This window comes from Antechinus flavipes, chromosome 2, assembly GCF_016432865.1.
Source record: "Antechinus flavipes isolate AdamAnt ecotype Samford, QLD, Australia chromosome 2, AdamAnt_v2, whole genome shotgun sequence".
Taxonomy (NCBI): Eukaryota; Metazoa; Chordata; class Mammalia; order Dasyuromorphia; family Dasyuridae; genus Antechinus; species Antechinus flavipes.
The window spans coordinates 665,685,877-665,693,338 of NC_067399.1; the positions used below are offsets into that span (position 1 = coordinate 665,685,877).

Sequence of the window (7,462 nt, forward strand, 5' to 3'; positions counted from 1 at the left end):
AGAAAATTGATTAATTGAATCTATAAGAGCTGATGATATCACCAAGAGAGAATGATGAGAAAAAAGGAGAGGAAAGAAAAGAAGAGGGAAAGAGATAAGAGAAAAGAAGACCCAGGAATGAGCTTCAATGAGTACTCAGACTCAGTGGATGAGATATAATGATGATCCAGCAAAAGAGAATGCAAAGAAACAGCCAGACATGTAGGAGAACCAATTTGAAAGTGACATGGAAGCCGAGGGAGTAGGGAATGGCTTGGTGTAGGTCAGTGGTGTCAGAGTTACAGAAAGTACAAATGAGAATGAGGAAAAAGGCCTTTGCAGTTAAGAGTTGTTGCTTTTGGAGAAAGTAATTTTCATTGTAGGATTTCAGTGGAGTGGTGGGTGGTAAACCAGGTTAAAAAGGATTAGGAAGTGAAGGGGACACAAGGAAGTAGTAGAATGAATAGAAAACCCATTCTCTGAGTTTAGCCATGAAAGGAAGAGATAAAGGACAATGCTTGAGAGGATGTCAGGAGCAGGTCAAAAGTTTATTTTTTAAGAATGGGGCCTTGTGGCAAGATTATGAGTGGTAAAAAGAAGTCAGCCATTAAAGAGAAACTGAAGATGAGAGAAAGAGAAGGAACAATTGTGGGACAAGCTCCAAGGATGTACAGGAAGGGTTTGGATCAAGAACGCAGGACTGATGGGTCAGCCTTGACCAAAAGGAAGGCCTCCTCTGGATTTATCAAGCTTTTGAGATTCCCTGGGAATCCATGACTTGATGCTCTCTCCTTCTCCCAAGCTATCTTTGCTCATTCCTGCCACTATCACATTTCAAAATCATTGCTGTCTGTGGAAAATTTTCAGTAACTAATGAATTATCTAAAATCAACCACTTTAACTTGTTTTTCTATCTCATCCTGAATTGCAGTTATTTAAAAAGTAGGTTTTTTTTTACTTCAGAATTTTGTTTTCACTTATTATGCTCTAAATAAGTGCTTTAATGTGAAAAACTTGTTCACATCTCTTGATTTATTGAAGTTAGTCATAGCATCTCAGTAAATGACACTAGAAATAGCTGCAGAAAAATATGCTTTGGTATATGGTTGGTCATGGTGAAATTGATCTTGCAAAATCTGGAAAGGGTTACAAGATAGGTGAAGGACTGTAACATGGGGGAAAAAAGATTTGACTTGTTCTTCTTGATGTGAGGGGCACTTTGGCACAGTGGATTCATGATCCTGGGGTCAGTAAAATAGATGCAAATCCTACTTGAAGCACTGGCTATGTGTGGTGTTCTCTTCTTTAAAATATAATAGTTCTCTGGGAGCAGGTTTCTGGGGAGGTTTTCTGGAGGCAGCCTTTGTTTCAGTCAGAGTAATAATCACCTCAAAATGCAGCTGATAAAAGCCAAACATTTATTTTCTCCTTCCAAAATAGCCCGGTTAGTTTTTTTAGAGGCCTATCTCTCTGCTTGGTTCCAAGAGCTCTTGCCATTAATCTTTTGCCTCTGCTTTCTTCAGCCTCCAGTCAGAACAAAGGTGGAAAATGGAATGAATCTGACTCTACCTTCAGAAGTAGGCTTGTGGGCTTCCTCCCAGAGTGCTCCCCTCTCTGTCAATCTTCTAAGCTCCAAGAGCTTCTTATATATGATCTCTTAAAGGTTGACTCCTCCTCTGAGGGGGATTAAGGAAGGTGTGAATTCACAAAGTTACAAAGTTAACTTTGTGAATCTCCCATACTTGTGAACTCCAATGAGTACTTAAATACATTAGTGAGTTAGAGAATTTGCTAAGTACATGTTAAATTAGGCAATTGATTTACTTATTACTTTGTAAGGATTTGCTCTAATGTGTGAACCAATAAGCACTGTATCTATTCCATTGAGTTAACACTAGGATTCTAACATCTGCCTTGAGTTATCACCTTGTTTCAAGTTCTGGCTCATAACAGGTATGACCTTGGGAAAGGGTATTTGTGTCTTGGTCTCCTTCTTTATAAGATGGGAGGAGAAGTTTCACTTCATTTCCAGCTCTAAATCTATGATCCTAAGATCCAGGAGCAATATTTGGAAGAGGCAAAGGAGGAAACATAAGCTTGACACATGGTGACACTGTTGTAGAGCTATCCAAAATGGGAATAGGCAGCCCCCAGAGACAGAGTTTCCTCTCCCTAAATATCTTCAAGCAAGTGATGGCCATATATCCTAGGGGGAGTTCTTGTTCAGATATGAGTTGGGTCAAAATATCTTTGAGGGCCTTTCTTATTCTTGCATTTTATGATCTATGAAAGTGATTTCTTTTAACCAAATTATTAAAACATTAGCCAAGCTGTAAATTTAAATTCTTCACCTCAATATTTCATTACTAAAGATAACCCCTTATCATGAGCCAAAGGTATCTGTGAGCCTTGAAAACTCTTTAAAATTCTAAAGATTTGAAGTTGAAAGTCACCCAAAGAGCAATAGAAAGACATATGGCTTCCATGGGGAAGCTGCTTTGTGTAACTAACCTAGAACTCCACAAATGAAGCTATGTAGATGTGGGAGATGTATGTGATCAGAAAGGGAGGTGGGCCAGTTGTGTGGCAAGAGCGAGCCACAAGGGTGGATGGCTTGGATGTTCCTGTGGCACCCACACAATAGCAAAAGAATTAGAGGGAAGTTCTCAGCATTACTGGCTGGCTGGAGCATGGGAAAGAATACATAACCAATAGTTTCATGGAATGAAAGAACCTGGATGCCTTATGAACTGTATCATCACTGAAGGAGTTCTCATAACAATGACATTATAAAAATCTTGAAGAGCCCTCTGAGGCCAGTGAATCCAATCCTCTTATTTTATAGATGAGAAAAGTGGGAAAACATGATTTATTCAAGACCACACAGGTAGTGAGCATCACAAATGAGATTCGGACCAGGGGAATAAAGCCTGTGTTCAAGTCTTGTCTGTCTTATGTACTTGATTATGCTTCAGTACTCAAAGCCATGAGATAACCTACTGCATCCTGGCCATCCCTAACACTTTTGTCTTTTTACTGGTCTTTGATGACATTGGAAGGGAGAGTAGGGCTGACTGATGACTTTGCACAACCTTGTCTCGTTTAATCCAATTCACAAGCAAGTCAAGGCATTGGTCCTCTTTGAAAATGAAGGCCAAACAACACGAACAAGGGGCAATCAACCTTCTAAGAATCTGTTATAAGTTATAGAAGAGCTACCAATTTATTAAACTGATAAAGGGAGTTACCACATTAGGATGAACTGAGGAAGGAACTGATTTAGAACAAAATATGTATGTATAGGGGTAGGAATAGGTGTATATATATTTTTGTTGTTTAATTGCTTCAGTCATGTCTGTCACTTTATAAATCTATTTGAGGTTTTCTTGACAAAGATCCTAAAAACAGTTTGTCATTTCCTTCTCTAGTTCATTTTAGAGATGAGGAAACTGAGGCAAATGGGTAAGTGACTTATCCAAGATCACATAGCTAGGAACTGAGGTCAAATTCGGATACAAGGCATACTCTTTGATCCAACAGTGTTACTATTGGGCTTATATCCTAAAGAGATCTTAAAGGAGGGAAAGGGACCTCTATGTGCCAAAATGTTTGTGGCAGCCCTGTTTGTGGTGGCCAAAAACTGGATACTGAATGGATGCCCATCAGTTGGAGAATGGCTGAATAAATTGTGGTATATGGATGTTATGGAATATTATTGTTCTGCAAGAAATGATCAGCAGGAGGATTTCAGGGAGGCCTGGAGAGACTTACATGAACTCATGCTAAGTGAAATGAACAGAACCAGGAGCTCATTATATATTTCAACAACAATACTGTATGAGGATCAATTCTGATAGAAGTGGCTATCCTCGGCAATGAGAGGATCCAAACCAGTTCCAATTGTTCAGTAATGAAGAGAACCAGCTATACCCAGTGAAAGAACCCTGGGAAATGAGTGTAGATCTCACATACACAACATAGCATTTCCACTCTTTCTGTTATTGTTTGCTTGCATTTTTGTTTTCCTTCTCAGATTTTTTTTCCTTCTTTCTAGATCTGATCTTTTTTGAGCAGAAAGACAACTGTATAAATAAATACATATATTGTATTTAAGATATACTTTAACATATTTAACATGTATGGTGCTACCGGCCATCTAGGGGAGGGGGTGGAGGGAAGGAGGGGAAAAGTTGGAAAAGAAGGTTTTGCAAGAGTCAATGTTGAAAAATTACCCATGCATATGTTTTCTATATAAAAAGATATAATTTTAAAAAAATCTGATACAGGTCTTCCTGATTTCAGCCTTAGAGCTCTATCCACTGCTTCACCTAGCTCCCGTGTGTGTGTGTGTGTTCACATGTATATATATGTGTATATATATCTATAGTTAGAACCAAATCTAAACATGTCAGTATGTGTATATACACATACCCATCATTAGGGCATGATCCTAAGCATGAGATCACAGGGTCTCTAACCCATTATTTAAGGATTTTTTAAAATCACTTTTTAGATAACTTCAGTCCCATGAGTATATTTCACTGTATTGGGATGGGGCAGCTTCCACCACCCCCACCCTGACCCTTATCTCTAATATAAGGATAGCCTTGCTTCCCTCTCACTATTGTGACCATTTCTTTTTTTTTTTTTTCCAGAATGATTCCATGTCCAGCTGATGAAATTACAGAGCATAAGAGGCCATGTAAGGAACAAAGGATTATGGTTTTAAAGGAAACATGTTAGTATTTACATTGCATTCAGTCTTTATGAGTTCTGAGGAAATCACACCAAATTTGATGGGATTATAGGGCGGCTGATAGCACACTAAAGGCTCATCCACATCCCTGAAGGTAGTTTTTTTAGTTTAAATTTAAAGTATTTTTCCCCAATAAAACAATTTTTAGCATATGTTTTTACAAGATTTTGAGTTTCAAATGTTTCTTTCTCCCATCCCCATTTCCTAAAATAATAGGCAATTTGATATAGGTTCTACATATGCTTTCTTGTAAAACATATTTCCATATTAATCACAGTTGTGAAAGAAAAAATAGATCAAAAGGAGGGGAAAAAAAAAACCAAAAAGAATAAAGTGTAAAAAAAAGAGCTTTGATTTGAATTCATAGTGCATTGGTCCTTTATCTGGATGTGGATAGCATTTTTCTTTGTGAGTCCTTTGTACGTGTCTTGGATCATTGTGTTGCTGACCTGGGGGTTGTTTTTTAAGAAACAAAACACATTCTCTGGGGAGTCAGTTAACCAGCAGATAGCTCTGCTCGGTGTGAGCTCTGTCAGATGAGAAAAAGGCTGGCTATGGAAAAATGTTGCAGCTCTGGAGAGATAATCATGCCTTCTCTCCTCCTCTCCCCCCCAACCAGCTAGTGATGAAGGAGAAGTCACAAGGAGCCCAGTAAATCAATACGTCCTATAGACATTTGATACCTAGTCACCAGGAGGAGAGATGGGCCACGGGGCCCCTTTAGCATAAGAACAGATGAGTTACCTTAGCTACACACTAGATGTTGCCTCTTTTTTAGAGTATTCGAGAGGTGAGCTCACCATTTCTACTGATCCTATGTGGGTTTGTTGGAGAATACATACCAAGTTCACATAAGGCTCTATTCTTACAATGATATCACAAGAAAAGTTTTTGTATCAAGCTCTTTGTGTCCTTTGGCTAAAGGTAAAGATACTGGGTTGGGGGGCAAAGTGATTACAAGCTGCAGTTTTCACAATATAGGCTCTCAGGTTTCCCTTGGTTTTTTGGGGGAGGGTAGTCATACAAGGGGACCCAACCTGCTAGTGCAAACAGGAAGGGGTACAGTACCATGGAGTGAAGATAGTGTACAATAGAGCAGGGAGGAGTGTACCATGAAGAGGGGGAAATCTACTATGGAGAGGGAGGGGGTAGTTTACCATGGAAGAAAGAAATGTACCATGGAGAGGGCACTATCCTGCAAAGCTTTGTTGTCTCACTGTGTGTATATGTAATTTTTTGTTCTGTATGAGATCTTTTTTTAAATAACTTTTAATGACAGAACCCATGCCAGGGTAATTTTTTACAGCATTATCCCTTGCATTTACTTCTGTTCCGATTTTTCCCCTCCCTCCCTCCACCCCCTCCCCTAGATGGCAAGCAGTCCTTTTCTGTATGAGATCTTAACAGCTGGTTTTAAAAAAGTGATAAATTAGTCAATTCCTCAGTGTTTTTGTCTAGTGTCCTTTCAGTGTAGCTCTGAAATCACTGTGCATGCTTGAATGAATGAGGGAGAAAGCACCAATTAAGTACCTCCGGCAGCCACCTCTCCAAAGGTACAGCTACCGAAGGGAGAGTACCTGCCCTCAGGAAAAGAACTTACATCGTAATTAGGAACTGGAGGGAGTTTAGTCCTGCCAGGGAGTTTAGCTCTAAGGCACAAGAGTTCCACAGTGCAGTCAGAGAGCCTATAGTGTTTCTGTCCTTTCCAAGAACAACAGCAGGATTATGGTTCCCAGAGCAAGAGGTTTGCAAGGGGCAAGGCGGATGGCAGACATCTGGTGGCTGGATGGCTTGGGAAGCATTTGTGTAGGACCAGTTAGGATCTGGTGCGTTAGGGGAGATGTACTCACTCACTAAGCAGGACAGTGGAGCCACAGAGCTGAGTTCTCAAGTCACCTGCTGACAAATGTTTTATTCCTAGAGAGAGAGTGTGTTTCAATATCAAAAAGAGGCCATTCTTTGCCTTAATTCTTACCTAGCCTTAATTATTGATTGGGTGTTACCTCAGTCAAACTGAAACTTGTTAAAATCCTGAACTTCAAAAGGCCATGGTCACTTCCTGCATCCAGAGCCTTCTCCAGTTATCCTGATTTACATCTTGCCATTAGCTCCAGATGGCTCCAGAGGAGAACTTGAACTTGGTGTCTGCTCAGCCCTCCCTTATTTCAATCCAATTCACTTGCAGGTCATAACATTATCTTCTTGATGTCAGGATTCTCTTCAGAGAACGAAGGACAAACATTTAAAACAACAACAACAACAATCTGCAGCCCCGATCAGAATTTAGTTCCCAGTGGGCTCTTGACAAAGGCTCTTTTCTGACCGTCGGGGAATGATTTCTACAGTGAGACAAGGCTGACGCCCAGAAATCTGCTCTATGTGTCCCCATGTGGCTTTTTCATCCTGAAGCTTTAAAAGATTAAACAGAAACCTGTCCAGAAACTGCCAATGGCTCAGAAAGTATCACCATTTAGTGATTGACAGGGTGGATTGTCCTGAAGGATCATGTCTAGGGATCACATTTTGTTTACAAGTGTTTTGTGCAGTTAAAAAAAAAAAAACTATCTACACACACACACACACACACACACACACACACACACAGTTTCTCCTAACCTACTGACCACCCTACAAAAAACCACTTTAAATTATTGTTCTTTCTTCATTCATTCATTGATTTATTCATTTGTTCATTCGTTTGATCAATTATTTGTTTTAAACTCTGTG

The 7,462-nt window shown here is 39.7% G+C and overlaps 1 long non-coding RNA gene across 1 annotated transcript in view; it reads left to right on the forward strand.

The window, feature by feature from the left end:
• Positions 1-7,179, forward strand: part of LOC127552141 (uncharacterized) — a 29,578-nt gene extending 22,399 nt beyond the window's left edge. Inside the window, exons 5-6 of the long non-coding RNA XR_007951271.1 lie at positions 4,635-4,717; positions 6,921-7,179. This is a non-coding gene — a long non-coding RNA (uncharacterized LOC127552141). The remainder of the gene's footprint in view (positions 1-4,634; positions 4,718-6,920) is intronic.
• Positions 7,180-7,462: the final 283 nt, after the last annotated feature.